We start from the raw sequence: 18,964 nt of genomic DNA on the forward strand, positions 1-18,964 counted from the left end.
CTCAGGTATAATAAAATTTAAAAAATAATACTATGTTTTTAAATTAAATTTTATTTCTAAAGCAAAAATATCTTGTTTACATACTACTTTTTATTCTTCACAATTTAAATTTTGAAAACTAGGATCTGAAATATTGCCTAGGTTCAAGCCTTTCCTATAGATTATTTGCTTAAAGTCAAGAGTAAGTTAAGGTATTGGCTAGATCTAGCCACTGTTTCATCACAATTTCACTCAGCTCAAGAAATTAGGATTTCAATAAGCATAATATTAACTGGATGGCTCTTTAAAAATATATTTACTTATTTGACTGCGCCAGGTCTTGGTTGCAGCACTCGGGATCTTCGGTCTTCACTGTGGCACACAGGATCTTCAGTCTCAGCATGTGAACTGAGTCGGCGGCGTGCGGGATTTAGCTCCCTGACCAGGGGTTGAGCCCAGGCTCCCTGCACTGGAAACACAGGGTCTTACTGTGTCTTACTGTGGTCTTACTGGACCACCAGGGAAGGCCTTGGTTGGCTGACTGCAGCGACCATAATACCTCAAGGGATATGTCTTCCCTTTTTGATCCTTTGATTTGTTTTCTGAAAAATGGAGCATGAGCTGAAAGCAGGTATTACTCTAACTAAAACACTCTAGGTTCAAGTGTCAGATGGCTTATCCCTCTGGCAGAGTCCACTGTAAAAGTGAAAACTCTTCCACCACAATTTAAAGTCACTCAGTCTCATTATCTCTGCCCAAGCCTCCTGAATTATTTTCTAATTAATCCATTAATTGTGGCATTAGCTACAGTTTTTCATTCTTAACCTACTTTCATGAGGAATCACACATGTATTTTCCAGTCTATACAAGGCCTCACAAAGAAAGAATTTATAAACACATTTAAACCCAAAGTGAATTAGAAGACATTCCAGTCCTTAATACTTAACATAAGAATCACTGTTGGGAGTACCTCCCAGTGAAATCATTTGCTGCCTTCAGTGGGGAACACAGACTTAAGTTCAGGTTTTGTTTCTTTTTAATGAAGGTGACAGTTGTTTTCCCAATCACAAATCAATCAATCAAGGAAAATCAGTAAGATGAGAATAAATTATTCCCAGATGCTATTCCATGCAAAACAAAATAGAACATACATCAAATGCAAGGGAGCATTGAATGATGATTCCTAACCACCATTCAATGGACAGGCAAGGTGAATTTGGGGCACCCTGCACCCTCTTTCTCCACGCCCATCAGCCAATGTGTCCTAGCTCCCCTTCAATGCTTTCTTCTTCCCCTTTCATGGCACCTGCTTTGCGAATGTAGTAAGTAGCTCCTCTTTGGCCATGATATGTCTGGTTTTCATGGAACTATGGACTACATATCATAGGTCATCTAAACAACCATACTTTGATGTCTATGGATGGATAAGCCTCCTGAAACATTGCCTAATGGCAATCTCTGCTGTACAGTGACTCTGATTTGAGACATTACTATCTTGATCTGCTTAGTGACGTTTACTTGATTTATTTTTTTTTTACTCTTTTGGCCAAGCTGCCCAGCATTGAGGACCTAAGTTCCCCAACTAGGGATCAAATCTGTGCTCCCTGCAGTGGAAGCTCAGAGTCTAAACCCCTGGACCATTAGGCAAGTCCCCAGTGAAGTTTATTTGAGAATGTGAACATGGTATTACATTTTATCCTGATTATCTTATAGGAATGAAGGGAAGACAACGAAAGCTCTGATACTACTGATAAGGAATATAGATTCTTTAAGAAAATAGCAAATCTCTAGCCTCAACTGAATGCTTATTAGAACTAAGAAAATGTACGTTTAATTATGAAGAAAGAGAAAATTTAAGAATACTTCCTGAATGGTAAAACTATATCATTGAAGATTATAGGAAAAATATGATTAGGGACTTAATTTTGTTTAAATCTCTATAGAAATAGAAATTCCTTTTAATGTATAAGTCTAGTTTTCAATTTACTTACATTTGGCATTTTCAGGAACCCATTATATGTGAAAACAGAGGACTTGCTATGGTTTTCTTCTAAGGTGATTCGAATAGAAAAGCTCTAGACAGCCAACTCTTATAGCATTATATGCTGTGTGCAGATAATATACTACTTTTGTCAAAGATCTGATAATAGTTCAAGGTAGAAGTTCAACTACAGGACTGGATTTATAGGTGAACCCAGAGCCACCTTGGGCTTTCCAGATGGTGCTGGTGGTAAAAACCCACCTGCCAATGCAGGAGATGTATGAGACGTGGGTTTGATCCCTGAGTTGGGAAGATCCCCTGGAGCCAGGCATGGCAACCCACACCAGTATTCTTGCCTGGAGAACCCCATGGACAGAGGAGCCTGGTGGGCTATATATAGTCCATAGGGTTGCAGAGAGTCAGACACAACTAAAGCGACTTAGCATGCAGCACAGAGCCACCTTACTAGGTTCACTCAGGCTCCAGACTCACATAAAGGTGAGACAATGGCTGGTGGATCTAGACTTGAGAACTGTGAGAACAACAGTGAATACTTTGAATCTGACCTTGAATGCCTGTCACTGGTAAGGACCAAGAGACTGAGTGTGAGGAAAGACTGAGACCACAAGTTTCCCAAATTGAGAAACAGCAGTCAATATCGAGTCATCTCATCCTAACCAGGAATTTGGTAAACCTCAACACTTTGATTTTTGGTATGTGCTTTGGTGGATTTTAAATGTATTTGAAATTTTTGTCTGACTTTGAAGCTGGTGAAAGTAATAAGACTTTAAGAGAACGGAAAGAGGTGTTCCATTTTGCAGAATTGGAATCTGTATTTTATCCCAAATAATAGGATTCCTTGTTGGCTCAGCTGGTAAAGCACCTGTCTGCCAGTACAGGAGATGCAAGAGACTTGAGTTTGATCCCTGGGTCGGGAAGATCCCCTGGAGAAGGAAGTGGCAACCGCTCCAGTGTTCTTGCCTGGAGAATCCCATGGACAGAGGAACCTGGCAGGTTACAGTCCATGGGGTCACAAAGAGTCGGGCACAACTGAGCACATGCACACACACACCCTGTATGAACCATACAAGTTTATGTTGCCCATCACATCTGGGATGTGATTTTATCTTGGTTAGTGGATAGGGAAGGCTACACTCAGACGTCAGAACAGAAGGCTGGGCTGTCAAAACAGAAATGGTGGGAAGTGACCTGGCTGCAAGGCTGAGTGAGAGGAGACAGCTGCACGTGAGCCCACTAGGCCAGGTCCTCATGCGAGAGGAAAATGATACATCCACAGAAGTGGGCATGGGGCAAGGTATCCTAGATGCCCCCTACAGTCAGTGGAGGGAAAGATCACTGGATTAGACTGTAGGGTGGCTAAACTTGCATTCACACAGATCAATTCTGAAGTGTAATGGACATAATCTTATCAAAGTCAAGCATTCTTTAAGCATCAGTCTTATATAATGTACTTTCATCAATTAGATTTTTGAAAAGTGTTTCTTAACCACAGTAAATCCCTTTTCAACAATTTAGACAAATTAAAATGATTTGCAGAATAGGAGGAGAGATTTATGTTGTTTGTCATCATTTCCCCAAACCATTGGGGTTACAAGGAAGCATAAATATTTTAAAAGTTCTCAGGATAGTTAAATTTTGTCTTTGGCAATTTATTACTTTACAAGAGGCAGATTACTGAGATGTATTCTAGCAATCACTAATTGTTTTTAGATTATGCATTAATATATTCCTTTCATAATTGTAAGTGAAAGAATGCATACTAATGTTCAAAGCTGTAGTCCTTTTTGCATCGTTTAACGAACTTTAATAGCTGAAAACTTAATTAAATAGATTCAAAGTGAAATCAGATTTGTGATGAATGTGCTTATCTTTCATCAAAAGAGACAATAGTTTCATGTCATAATGAACTACTAGCTCCATGTCTTTAGCAATATTCGACCCCATATAGATCATCAACCCATGATTTCTGCCACCTTTTCATATTCAGCACCACCCCACCGTCCCGCGGTGTTCTCACCCTGCCGCACGCAGACCTTGTAGCTTCAGCTCTGTGGCTCCTTCCTCTACCTTGTTCACCTGGCAGATTCCACCTTGGGTGAATTCACAAGCAGCTGAATGTGGCTGGAAAACACATACATCACCATGTTGCTTATCTCCCCCCAAACCTGTAATCCTTCAACCGCCAGCCAATTCTGCAATTCCCTCACCCACTGACTTACTCATTCTCCTTATGTATATTTCATACTCGGCTCTCTGCTCAAGCCTCTAACCACTCCTCTCCCCCATCACTTTTCCCCAGACAGGCACCTAACTTGCTCCTTACCTCCTTTGCTTTCCTGATCACACGTTTTGTCACACCGCAAGCCCTATCCGAACTCTGCTTTATTTAACTTCACTGCATTTACCACAACCTGGCACATCACATCTTTTACTTATTTGTTTATTAATTCTGTCTCTCCCTTAGCATACAGACTCAAGAAAGCCCAGTCTCTGCCACAGAGCCTCAAACACAAATGTAAATATTTGTTGAATGAACGTCTGAATCTTTTATATCATAGCAAACAAACTCCTCTGGAAAAAAAAAATTATATAAGTGAATCAAGAGAAAATATAGTGCAATCGTTTTAAGCAAGAAGGAAGAGCTGACCCCAGCTGCACCTGGAACCCCACCTCTGGATGCTATCCACTGAGTTTGGTGACACCGATAAAGCATTCTGGCACGTAAGTGTGCCTCCCCCCGCAAAGAGCTGAATGTGAAGAGTATGTCAGTTCAATATAAATCATGTCTGGATTTTTCTTGCTGTGATCTGACTCAGTGTCTCACGCTGCTTGGAGCCAAGTTGTCTCATTAGTCAGTCTTCTTGTTTTAGAGCTTTCCTGCCAGGAAGAAAGCAGAGGGCACTTGCCCCTCTTTGCTGAGACGGTTCGCATCTTTGTTAGCAGTAACTTCTCTGCACTCTCTGTAGATGCAGTTGAACCAGTGCCCCCGGCAATCTGGCTGCCATGGTGCCTCTGCGGGAGCTTGACAAGAAACAGTGGAAACCGGATGCCTTTATGTCACCACAAATCAAGATTTCACTGTGTCTGCAAACCTCTCTATCAGGAATATTGCATCACAACATGAATCTTTTATACACCTGTGTTTATCTGGCATCTGACAAAATGATGCTAGTGAAGCAAGAAGAGAGATTCTTAAAGCCTATTTGATATTCAAGTGTCAATTTATATCTAATGTTAAAGCCTTTGAGAGTGAACATTTATTCAGAAGCTATCAAGGAGAATTAGCTTCCTAATTTTTAAAGACCGTTGTGCATATCTGATGGGGTAGAAGATCTATGGCTCACTAAAAGCTATCCATATACTTCTAGAAAGACTGTAATTACTTTAGGCAAAAATACATTAACTTCTCGAGATACTGAAGCATACATACACACTGTTAATATAAACATGTCAATTATGGAGTTGTCTCACTTTTCCAATATTCATTATTTCTAGCTATAGAAAGAGTTTTGCTGATGAATGGAAAACATTAGGCTGAGGGTTCAAGGAAACTGTCCTAGAAATGTTAAAAATAATAAATATCATTTCACACAACAGGACACATAAAAAAACAAATATTCTCCCATAGATATAAAAGTTTATATAAAAGTAAAGTGAAGAATCAAACAGGCTGTAGTGATACAGCCGAGGCTTATTACATCGTTTGGTCTAATGCCTGCTACGGAGGAGACGGCCCCTGGGCTCTCTGCCTTACATATGATCACATCTAATAAAAGTCTTAGAAACTTCGTATCACTTAGAGAGGAAAACTAGAGCCTCCCCAGTGACTCAGATGATAAAGAATCTGCCTGCAATGCAGGAGACCCAGGGTCGATCCTTGGGGCGGGAAGATCCCCTCAGAAGTGAATGACTGCCCATTCCAGTATTCTTGCCTAGAAGATTCCATGGACAGAGGAGCCTGGTGGACTACAGTCCATGGGGTTGCAAAGAGCTGGACATGACCGAGCAACTTTCACTCACTCAAAGCGGAAAATTAGACAGATGATCCATTTGTTAGCTAAAGAAAGTGCAGCTGGTGACACATAAGCTTAAAACTATGGCACCTGATGCTAAAAGGAACCTTAGATTTGACCTTATCCCATTGCACAGTTCTGGGAATGGACAACGTTGAAAAGCTAAAAAGAGGTTGGCATGATCTAATCACTTAGTGGCAGGGTATAATTTCCATGCTGGGGACTTCCCCGGTGGTCCAGTGGTTAATACTCCTTCCAAAAAAAAAAAAAAGAATCCACCTTTCAATGCAGGGGATGCAAGTTCAATCCCTGGTCCAGGAACTAAGATCCCGCATGCTGCAGGGCAACTAAGCCCTGTTACAACTAGTTACAACTAGAGAAAAGCCTGCGTGCCACAATGAAAAGATCCAGTATGTCTCAGTGAAGATCCCACATGCTACAACTAAGACCTGATGCAGCCAAGTAAGTAAAATAAATACTACAAAAATAATTTCCACACAAGGGACACATAAATCGGTGTCTCTATTGTGCTGCTCTGCCCCTTACCCCAAACCTAACTCTTCCTAACTCACCCTTCGTTGTTGTCATCAAATATAGTTGTAGAATTTCATGTTGGTCTCAGATATAAGTACATATTGCTTTAAATCTATTTCTTTTCCATTGGAATAAGGATAAATGTTTCAAAGCCAAGAAATAAAAAAGCACTGAATGGTAGATTCCAATTCGATCACTGCAAGGTAGCTTTCCAAGGAAGTGGAATTTATGAAGGAGAGGCCACGAGAGATGGGACATAGGCCTGAATTATAACAGGTGTGTGAGTGCCCTTGTTTGTGGAAGAGCTCCATTCCACAATGACCCCAAAGCATATCCACAGAATATACTCCATACTCACCACTAAGCCTTATAAAGCTGGAGGTGTGTTTTCATGGGGGAAACATTGGAACAAGTTAAAGTGCTGTAAATGTAAGGATTTATTTCTGGGTTCTTAATTCTGTTACACTGATCTACTGTCTAACCTTACTATCTTGATTACTATAGTTTGTCAGTTCAGTCGCTCAGTCGTGTCCGACTCTTTGCAACCCCACAAATCACAGCACACCAGGCCGTAGAAGTCTTAAAATTGGGATATGTGAGTCCTCAGATTTTGCTCTTTCTCGAGATTGTTTTTGCTGTTCTGGAAACCTTGAATTTTTGCATGAATTTTTAGCATCAGCTCTTCAGTTTCTACAAAAACCCAGCTGGAATTCTGATAGAGATTGCACTGAATCTGCAGATCAACTTAGGGAGTATTGTCATTTAAAAAAATGTTATATCTTCCAACCCAGGGATGTCTTGGGAAACTGGGGTGTCTTCTTTCTTTCAATATTATTTCTATTTTTCAGTGTACAAACCTTACATTTACATTGCTAAATTTGATCCTGATAATTTTATTCTTTTTGATGCTATTATAAATAGAATTTTCTTAATTTCAAAAATAGAAAAAGTCAAAATGGAGATCAACCACTCCTTTTCTTGGTTATCCTGGAACTCCACCAGCCATACCTTTGAAGGATTATATTCCGCACCTAGAAAATAATGGTTCCTTCATATTTTTCAAAGGCATGACCTCTCCTCTATTACTGCCTGCCTTCCTCCTATCAGATGCCTGGCTCCCTGCTTCTGTAAACAGGGATCCTAGAACATGTGTCCCTTTTCTTTCTACCTGATTATTTGTAGTATTGACCAATGGAGACAACAAAGGTAAAATCAGGATGCTTTACTTAAGACTAGGAGTTCTTGATTCTGGCTACAGATTTGAATTAACTGGAAACAAAGTTGAAAATATGTTGTTGGACTCCACCCCCAGATTTAACTGGTCTGAAGTGGAGGCCAAGCATCAAATATTTTAAAAAAGATCTCCAAATACTGGTATATATTTACTACAGCACTGTTCTATATAAAGAAATGTGAGCAGAGTTTAGGAACCATAAAGGTATTAACCGGATGATAAAATAACAGAATTTTAGGCATGTCGAGACAGTAGAAGCTTAAGGACCACTTTGTCATAGTGGTGAGGAAACTGAAGTCAAGGGATGCTAAGCGAATAAATCAAGATCTCAAAATTAACTAGAGAAAGAGCCAGAACTCTGGTCACATGATTCATGAGCTAACTGAGTAATGAAGGGACATCTGATATCTGAGAGAATTTAGAATATAGATAAAAAGAAGTGACAGATTTACTGTGAAAATACAAAACACATGTCATATCAAAAGGTAAATGTCATAATACCATCAAGGAGGGATTGATAGATAAATTCATGATGGCTCATGGCAGACTTGTAGGAGAAGCTGGGAGTTTGAGCTATGATAACTAACCATGAAAATCAGGGTAAAAATCAAATGGGACTTAATATCAACTAGCAAAGAGGTCTGGGTGAATCACAGAAATTATTCTATAAATACTGCGTATTTTCTTACCATGTAAATAAAGTATGTATTTCATTGTTCTTACCATATAAAGTCCAGTGCTTGGCATACAGTTAATGCTTACTTAATGACTGGAGTTATTTCCTTTCACTGCTGCCAGCATGCAAAGTCCAAATGACCTGGACTGCGCTAGTTCATAAAACTGGAATACTTGACTAGCGTACTGCATGTGTACTCTGTACTGTACTCATGTACTGCATGTTTTCTTGCCTTACAATGGTGTAAGTTTGGTATTTTGTAATCTGAATTTACCTAAGGCAAAGAATATTTTAACTTTCAATTTCATTCTGAGCAGTGAGAAAGAGAGATGGGTTGAAGGATCAAAAGAGACCAGCAATGGGACTCTGCATGTTCTCCCTCCAACCTTCCAGGCCAAGCTTGTCTAGGACAAGATCAGTAAGTTGGGAAGACGTGATGGTGTCTTGGATCAGACCTGGAATATGCAAACATTTCTTCAATTCATTCACCTTCCTATGACTCCTCGTCCCATCTTAGAATTGCGAGTATAAGAACTAACTTTCAAGTAAGAGAGGATGCAGCATGCTCAATGATATATTCTAACACATCATAGAACATCTTCACAGAAGAGGTATTCCACGTAAATTCATTTTAAAAGATAAATTACATGCTTTTAAGAGTCATCTCTCAGAAAAATGGTCTTATTTTTAAGGAATTATTTATAAAGAACATTAATAATGACCCTATTTTTTTCTTTCAGTGTTTGTTAAACATAATCTGATATTATTCTTGCAGGAGGAATTGCAGTTATTTCACTTAGCAGCTGCGGTGCTCTGAAAAGATGCTACAGTGTGGCAGGTTACTTCTCCCTACATTTAACGGCCCCAGACTATCGTCCTTTACTGTGTTGTTCTGACCTCAATCTCCTCTAGTATAATATCCTACTTCTCATGTGGTTTTTTATTTTTTACATAATTTTTACTTGAGTGAGATACATGGGCTTGGAGCAGTCTTTTGTCACTTACTGGTGCTTCACTTACCAGTAAGTGAAGGCTGTTTAGTTGTTTATTCTGGGTTTGTTTCATTCTGAAAATGCTGGAAATCTGACTTCAAAATACTAAAAGTCAACGAAAAACTCTAGGAAGAACAACTGGAAATCCATCTCCATATCTATTTCTATTCTAAAATTAATTATATACATAAACATATAAAGTGTGTCCACTGAGTACAGTCATTAGAAATTAAACGCTCACTTTAGCTGGCTGACTTTTCTGAAATGCTCTATTTTCACAAACCTTGCCTCGAGAACAGAGGAAGCAAGCTCGGTGAGCACATAGAAGTGTTTAAGGCTTCTAATCAAGGCAAAGCAGTGTTGAAAACAAAAGCAAGGGGGAAAAAATCCAAATAATTAACTTGCTAATTGTTTCCCTTAGTGTGAACGCTAGCTGGTGGAGATATTTCAGCGGTGGCAAATGAAGCCCTTTGCAGTCTTGGCAAGGCTGGTGCGGGATGTCTTTGGGGGAACTGTCCCCACGAGGCAGACAGTGCGGTCAGCCCTGCAGCTTCTGCTCTCAAGAAAATGACAACAAACTTGCTCTCCTCCAAGCTGAGAAGGAGGCTTTGCAGGTAATGTTTACACCTCTTTCACTTCCTATCCATTTCTCCTCAATATTTGAAAATCCATTGATTCTTTCCAGGTTTATTCTGGGAGTGCCTTCTTTCTGTATCTGCTCCATGAAGCCTTGACCTTTGAAGGCACCACTGATCACTTTCCCAGGCTCCTCTTGTGTTTCCAGATCACACAGTCTCAGGCTGGGGCACCTACAATTTCTGACCACATATTGGGTTGGCCAAAATGTTAGCTCAGGTTTTTCCATAACATCTTATGGAAAAATCCAAATAAATACTACTTGCAGTATCTCTTCTGAATTAAATTTTGGAAACTATTTTTTTAACATTCCTCTCCAGATAGGCAAATGTAATCTTATAAAGATCTTGCAACAAAGAGATCATTTGACCCTCTCAGAAAAGCTGAATTAAACTGGAGAGGAAGACCATGCTGCTGGCACAAATGGGCCTGCCAGAGGTTGTGGACATGATCCAGCTTACCTGTCACTGATCCCTGGGGCCTAGCACAGTTCCTGCCATGGAAACACTCAGTGCATGTTATTTCAAGTGGGAAACTGAAAATGACATATTGATGTTGCTGCTTACGGTCACTCTTGCTGTTATTAGCAAATACTGATTGATTGCTACTGAGTTTTCATTAGCAGTTATTGAATTTTCCTAACAACCCAAGGTTAGGGTTGGAGCCTTTGAAAGACCTTGCACTAAAGAAGTGGTAACTAAAATGTCATTCAAACCTTTCCTTCTTAGAAAGATTGGCAAACTTGTAACTGATCAACCTGGGGGATCAGAATAGAAGGGGGAGATGCTTGGGTTAACGGTAGCCAATGATTGAGGATAAGTGATAGAGTCTGTGCGCAAAGCAGGGGAGCTGAATTGTACTGATGGTTTTTCAGTGGTCAAAGTTCCCATCAAAGAACTTGACTGAAAAAGCAAGAATAAAGACACAGTGGTCGGATGGCGTCACCAACTCGATGGACATGAGTTTGAGCAAGCTCCAGGAGTTGGTGATGGGCAGGGAAGCCTTGCGTGCTGCAGCCCGTGGAGTTGCAAAGAGTCGGACACGACTGAGCGATTGAACTGAACTTCCATCTTTCAGTGGGTCCCCTGTGGGGGTTGGGAAGGAATCTCACAGAGCTGTCTTAGGAAAGCTAGACCAAAGCTAGATAGCACCACCAGTGCTGGTAGGTGGGAATATCTGCTACATTTTCAAGCTTGGTTCTGATTGGCTATCAAGCTGACAGCCTACTAGGTCTTCCCGCCCACCAGCAAGTCAGGTTTAGGGTCTACCTCTTTCTGCTTGGCTTAGGACTGAAGAGGCCGAGTCTGAGGATGGAATGTTATCAGCACCTGAGAGCAGCGCTTAAAGGTAGAGACCCTCAGTCCCTTCTAAGTGGAATGTATTGATATGTTTCAAGCAGTAGTGAAAACGACTCTTCAACAGATATTCAAAACCTGGTACTTGAAAAAATTATAATAATCATTGACTGGAAAATGATGCTCTACTACAGATAAAAATTCAAACAGTTAGGACAAATTATATTTTCAGAAAAAATTCTTAGAAGTATTTCACATTCATTTCCATTAGGTGACATTATTATTCAGAAATCAATGTAAAATAGTCAAGATTGTAGCTTTATACACAAAGAAGCCTACATTCAAATCCCAGGTCCTTGGTGTCTCCAACATTTCTCCTTGGCTATTTTTTAATTTAAAAATAAAAATATGACGAGCAATTTCACTCCTGAGTATTTATCTGGAAAAATTAAAAAAAAAAACAACACTAAGTTGAAAAGATGCATGCACCCCAATGTTCACAGCAGCATTATATATGATTGCCAAGGTACGGAGCAACCTAAATGTTCATCACCAGAAAAATATCTACTACTATGCCAAAATATCTACTATGCCAAAGCCTTTGACTGTGTGGACCACAACAAACTCTAGAAAATTCTTAAAGAGATGGGGATACCAGACCACCTGACCTGCCTCTTCAGAAATTTGTATGCAGGTCAAGAAGCAACAGTTAGAACTCTATACGGAACAACAGACTGGTTCCAAATAGGAAAAGGAGTATGTCAAGGCTGTATATTGTCACCCTGCTTATTTAACTTATATGCAGAGTACATCATGAGAAACACTGGGCTGGAAGAAGCACAAGCTGGAACCAAGATTGCCGGGAGAAATATCAATAACCTCAGATATGCAGATGACACCAAACTTATGGCAGAAAGTGAAGAAGAATTAAAGAGCCTCTTGATGAAAGTAAAAGAGGAGAGTGAAAAACTTGGCTTAAAACTCAACATTCAGAAAACTAAGATCATGGCATCTGGTCCCATCACTTCATGGCAAATAGATAGGGAAACAGTGGAAATAGTAGCTGACTTTATTTTTGGGGCTCCAAAATCACTGCAGATGGTGACTGCAGCCATGAAATTAAAAGACACTTACTCCTTGGAAGGAAAGTTATGACCAATCTAGACAGCATATTAAAAAGCAGAGACATTACTTTGCCAACAAAGGTCCGTCTAGTCAAAGCTATGGTTTTTCCAGTAGTCATGTTTGGATGTGACAGTTGGACTATAAAGAAAGCTGAGTGCCGAAGAATTGATGCTTTTGAACTGTGGTGTTGGAGAAGACTCTTGAGAGTCCCTTGGACTGCAAGGAGATCCAACCAGTCCATCCTAAAGGAAATCAGTCCTGAATATTCACTGGAAGGACTGATGTTGAAGCTGAAACTCCAATACTTTGGCCACCTGATGTGAAGAACTAATTCATTTGAAACAACCCTGATGCTGGGAAAGATTGAAGGCAGGAAGAGAAGGGGACAACAGAGGATGAGATGGTTGGATGGCATCACTAACTCAACAGACATGAGTTTGAGTAAACTCTGGGAGTTGGCGATGGACAAGGAGGCCTGACATTCTGCAGTCCATGGGGTTGCAAAGAGTCGGACATGACTGAACTGAACTAAACTGAACTGAAATGTTCGTCAACAGATGAATGGATAAATAAGATGTGGTTTATATATACAATGGAATTTTACTCAGCCATAAAAAATGAAATTTTGCCACAATACAGATGGACTTGAAGGGCATTATTCTAAGGGAAATAAGTAAGTCAGAGAAAGATAAATACTGCATGATATCACTTATAAGTAGAATCTAAAAAATACAACAAATTTGTGAATATAACAACAACCAAAACAAGGAACAGACTACAGATATAGAGAACAAACTAGTTGTTACAAGTGGAAAGAGAGAGGCAAGATAAGGGTAGGGGCTTAAGAAGTACAAACCATTATGTATAAAATAAATAAGCTACAAATGTATATTATACAAAACAAGAAATATAGGTAATATTTTATAATAACTATAAATGGAATATAACCTTTAAAAATTGTGAAGCATTATACTGAACACCCATAACTTGTGTAATATTGTACATCAACTATATCTCAATTTAAATAAAACACCCAGTTCCTTCACCACCTGTTAATATTTCCAGTGATGGGAACTTAGTCACTTTATCCACTGATCCTTGGCTTCTTCAAATTTAAAACTGGCATAATAAGACAGAAAGCAAGTTTTTTTTAGAAAGCCCTGACAGAGTTGGGTTGTGTCCTCACTGGCTATAATCACCATTCCTTGGTGTCACCTCATCCGTTTCCTGGTGTTTCCTTAAGTACCTATGTTTGGTAGGAGGAGGGAGGTAAGAGTCGGGGGGAAACAGAGCTATTCATCATAGCTGGATTCATATCATATACTTTTGTTAAGATGCTTTGGGGGACTTTCCTTGTGGTCCAGTGGTTAGGAATTTGCCTGCCGATGGAGGGGACATAGGTCCAATCCCTGGTCTGGGAAGATCCCACACGCCATGTGCCACAACTACGGAGCCCGTGAGCCCTAGAGCCCATGCTCCACAACAAAAGAGACCACGGCAATAGGAAGCCTGCACACTGCAACGAAAGAGTAGCCCCTACTCACTGCAACTAGGGAAAGCCTGTGAGCCTCGATGAAGACCCAGTGCAGCCATAAATAAGTATATAAATAATTTTTTTAAATGCCTTGGGGCAAAGAAAATTCAGAATATGAAAATATTTGAATTTGAAATTTGAATTTGAAAGTTGAAGTACTCAAACCCCAGGAAATCACTCTCCGTGTGCCAGTAGAAAAGGCAGCATCAAAGAGCAATAGAAACGTTCCAGAGATGCTTCTGCCTCCAGTATCACTCCCACCTCTGGACGGAGTCAGCATCTGTTCCCTCAGCCACCCCACTCCCAATGTGAGAATATCCTCACCTGTAACTACCTTTGCAAAGAAGGTAGTAACCAGAAGGAGTGCTAGGGGAAATCCAGCCCAGCAGTTCACTCAGGGTGGGCTATATTTAAGAAATACTGTCTTCTTCAACCTGTGTCCAGAACACAGTATTTCTTCCCAATTGACAAAATATTGACAGAATGTTGGAAAAATATTGACAAAAAATGTTTTTATGAAAAGCAGATATCCAGAAACTTTGGGCCAAGTGGTATCCATGGAAATGTTTTATAGGTACATAAATAATGCAACTGGTCACGTGTAAAGTTCTTGGCACTGATCTTACCAGTGTGGTGGCCACAACTCACACTGTCAAGAAACCATTTCAGAAGTGAGTTGGTGAGAATGACATCACTGGGCTAAACTTATCTGCACTCCACCAATAAACTGTTTGCAAACGTCAGGACTTCATTCCTAGCAGCAATAAATTACTTACCTCAGAACTGATGGAGACAGACCAGTGTGTAAAATAACATGGCTGAGAACTCCAACCTAGCCTTATACTTCCCTTTTGGAGTCAATAAAAGTGATGCTCAGAAAGCATAAATAAATTGCTTGAGGTCACACAGTTATTGAGTAGCAAAACTGCCACTGACTGGAAACCAAGTCTGTTGATCTGAGGCCAATGTTCTTTTTACACAACACATCACATTTCCTTCAGCGGAGGCCCAAGGTGTAATTCAAGTGCACATCTATTCAGTAGTTCTGGATGTGACTCACTTTTCCTCCAGGACTTATACTACCTTCTCACTAGGAAAATCATCTATTCCCCATTTAGTCACTGGACCACCTTTTACCAGGTGGGTGACTATACTGCTCTTTCAAAATATATGCTACTTATGCTAAATCCGATATTTCATGGTCATACCTTAAGCTGCAAATAGATGTACTTTGGGCTGAAAATGTATTTACAAAAACTCTGGGCTGAGTATTGCTTAGACAAAAATTTGTGTCTTTACAGAATTATTTATTGTAGCAGAGTCTTTAATTCAGATGACAAGGTGGCCTGCAGCAATGTTTAATATTCATTCACTTTTATTCAGGCAGAAAATTGACCTTAGGACAGGTCTATTCTTACAAAAGAATTCTAGTTCTTCCAAAAGGAAGACACTTTTTCAAATATTATTCAAATACAGGCATGGAAAAGGTAGCCCCAAATTGTGATATCAAGTGATAACTTTGTATTAATATTAGCAACTGCAGCCAATAAAGTGCTTTTGCAAACATCTGAGAATGCCACAGGTTGAGAGCTGAAACTTTGGTGATAAAGAGGACAGATAGCTAAGGCCCTGCCATGTGTCCTAGGCATAGGGCACAGAGAAATGAAGAATCCTCCCCTTCTGAGTGAATTGAAAGCCACGTATTTGCTCAAGATCTAGGCTGCAGGTGTTGGAAAATGTTGACCTTCAGAAGGAACAATGAACCAACCACTGCATCTTGACCCAATCAGATTGCTAGGAGAGTCATGGCTTGGTGACAGATGGACTGTTTTTTTTAAATCTCATACAAAGAAATTTACAGACAAGGACAGAGATGTGGGCAAATACACTTGCCTGCTCTTCCTAGAGTCCCAGGCACAACTTGAGCAGTAGATTGGGTGTCCCTGTGCCCTGATGTCAAGGCAGTCTCTGCCCAGGCTTTGTTCAGCCTGTCTGCTGGTCTATCTTTGTATCCTTTACAAAGACTGGATTAACTGAGCAGCCAGCCATCTGGGCTGCTTTCCCAGCAACAAAGAAAGCCATGTGGTCCGGAAGCATTTTGGGGATTGAGAAAGAGTAAAAAGCAATAAAAAAACAAACAGCCTGAACCAGAGGGGCATGAGGGAACATGCAGAAGGGCATACTGTGACTGCAGAACAAGCATTGCATCCTGCCAGGCGGCCGAGCTGCCTCTGAGCTGTGGCATGAGGGCTCACAGTTCTCAGAGCACAAAGGTCTGGAAACAGAGTGGTCTGAATTGGGAGAAAAGCAGGGAAGCTCTCGTGGCATCCTGCCTCCTAAGACTGGGTGGGGTTCCCGGGGGGTTGGGTCCCCCCACTAGAGGAGGACACACCTGGGGCTAAGAGGACAGCGGCCACTAGGAAACCAGCAAGATGAAGCCAACCCCCTTGACCACCAGAGCTCGCATTAGGAAGGGGATTTCTTGCTCTTTGGAATAATAAAGGGTGGGTATAGCGACAGGAAATATTAGGTCCTTATCTAGCAAAGATAGAAACTGGCTAAAATATAAAATTTATTCTATTAAATGTTTACCTACTTTCATTTTAGTGCTTTTTAATCAATAAACTAGAACCCATCCAGGCCCAATGGGGAAGTTTTCCCAGAGGCTTGACCAACTTGAAGGAACCATTATGATATTAGTTCAGCAAATAAGCAAATTTCATTGAGACGGGATGACTGACTATCATAAAGACAGCAATGTTTCTCCCTCAAATAACATACAATATACTGAAGGTGTAGGTAGACTCCTAGAGAGTTGTGTGTTTGGTTTGGTAGAGTAAGGATTACTATTATTATTTTAATTTTTGGAACTGGGTGAAATAATTTGATGTTCACATGGAAGAATTAGTCTCCAAGAAACTTTTGAATTATAATAAAGAGGAATAGAGCATCTTGTGTTTGAGGCTGAGAAGGTCATCGATTTGTCTTACCAGCTATAAAACTTATTTTAAAGTTTCTTTAGTCAAACCAACAGGAGCAGACAGATAGATCAATACAGTATCCAGAAAAAGATCCTACTTTTCATGGGAAATTGACATGTGACAAAAATGGTATTTAATTTAGAAGAGAAAGGATGGCTTGTTTGGTTCTTTCTCCACTAAATTAAAATGTAATAAGGTTTAGTAGACTTTGCAGGCATCACTGACTAACCATTGTGAGAAAGCAAATTTGGACCTCATCCCACACCACGTTCAAAAATAAGTACTAGATGAAAGAAAGGTTTAGCTGTTTAAAATGTTAATAACAAAATGAAACAGAGTTCTTGAGCAACAAGAAATTGCCAAAACTATAAAGAAAAAGGCAATTTTGATTGGAAAAGAAATTCAAGAAAAACATTTGAAACAATAAGTGATTCTTTGATGTCAAAAGACAAGTAAGAGAATGTAAAAAGTATTTGCAAATTCCATGAGAGATTGAGAGTTAAATTCTATAATACATAAATGGATAAGGAAAGAGCATAGAAATCAGTACAAAAAGGAACAAAGTATCTGATTTAAACCTCAAAATATAATCCACAAAAGAGAGTCCAAATGGTTAATTAATAAATGAAAATGATGCTCAACTTCACCAACAGTCTAGAAAGTGCAAATTCAATGTACATGAGATGCCATATTTTATCTATCAGGCTGGCACTAATTACAAGCAACACTAATCCCCAGTGCTAGCTAGGCAAATGGAAAATTTCTCTCACACATTACTGGTGAAAACATGAGTACTAAGTTTAAGAAAGTAATCCATAACATCTAATAAAATAATTGTGCATGCATGCTCGGTCATGTCCAACACTTTGTGACCCCATGGACTGTAGCCCACCAGGTTCCTCTGTCTATGGGATTATCCGAGAAAGAATACTGGAGTGGGTTGCCTTTTCCTCCTCCGGGGGATCTTCCTGACCCAGGGATTGAACCCGAATCTCCTGGATTGGCAGGTGGATTCTTTACCACTTGAAATACGTGGGAAACACCCCAAAATAATTGTTATGTGTAGCATTATTTGTAGTAACCTTTCCCCACAAAGAAACCTGCAAAATAACCTGAATATCAAATGCCGATGGCTAAACAAATTATGGAACATCATATTGTTAAAAATATGTAAAATATGAAGTGTTACATAGTTATTAAGAAGAATGAGTTAGGTCTGCCTTTGGGGTTGTTATAATTACTTTTCCCATTTCACAGATGTGGAAACAGATGGTAATCAACTTGCCCCAGGTCACAGAGCTAAACATTGCTGGACCTGGGTTACAGATCCATGAAGAGCATTTCAAAATGGAGGCCACAGTCAAAGTTATTAAGGGTTGCCAAGAGTCTGGAAGGATAAATACTGAAAAAGGACACTGAACTCGGTAATTAAGAAGCCACCTTATCCTAGATAGGGTCTGAGTTCAAAGGCTTTAGGAGAAGAGCACATCAAAGAGTCATGTATGGATGTGAGAGTTGGGCCATAAAGAAGACTGAGTGCCAAAGAACTGATGCTTTTGAACTGAGGTGCTGGAGAAGTCCCTTGGACAGCAAGGAGATCAAACCAGTCAATCTTAAAGGAAATCAACCCTGAATATTCATTGGAAGGACTGACGATGAAGCTGAAGTTCCAGTACTTTGGCCACCTGATGGGAAGAGCCGTTTCATTGGAAAAGACCCTGATGCTGGGAAAGATTGAAGGCAAGAGAACAAAAGGAGAAGGCGACAGAGGATGAGATGGTTGGATGGAATCTCTGACTCAATGGACATTGAGTTTGAGCAAACTCTGGGAGAGAGTGAAGGACAGGGAAGCCTGGCATGCTGCAGTTCATGGGGTCTCAAAGAATTGGACCTGACCTAGCGACTGAATAACAGCAACACCAAAGAGTAAACAATGACTATTTTTTCAAGCAATGCAACAGCC

At 40.0% G+C, this 18,964-nt stretch overlaps 1 protein-coding gene across 5 annotated transcripts in view; it reads right to left on the reverse strand.

Annotated features, from left to right (window-relative positions):
* Positions 1–18,964, reverse strand: part of KIAA1217 (KIAA1217 ortholog) — an 820,709-nt gene that overhangs the window by 640,795 nt on the left and 160,950 nt on the right. For 2 of the 5 annotated variants that reach the window (XM_086334383.1, XM_086334410.1), the window contains exon 2: positions 4,015–4,102. The exons of 1 other annotated variant lie outside the window; for it this stretch is intronic. The gene's annotated coding sequence lies outside the window, so the exon portion shown is untranslated. Of the gene's footprint in view, positions 1–3,998; positions 4,103–18,964 lie in introns of all 5 variants that reach the window. 2 more of the 5 variants (XM_086334368.1, XM_086334382.1) reach the window with 1 other exon arrangement.

Source organism: Bos grunniens, chromosome 13 (assembly GCF_055505025.1).
Source record: "Bos grunniens cultivar Pamir isolate PY7600 chromosome 13, Bosgru_T2T1.0, whole genome shotgun sequence".
In the NCBI taxonomy this organism is placed as follows: domain Eukaryota; kingdom Metazoa; phylum Chordata; class Mammalia; order Artiodactyla; family Bovidae; genus Bos; species Bos grunniens.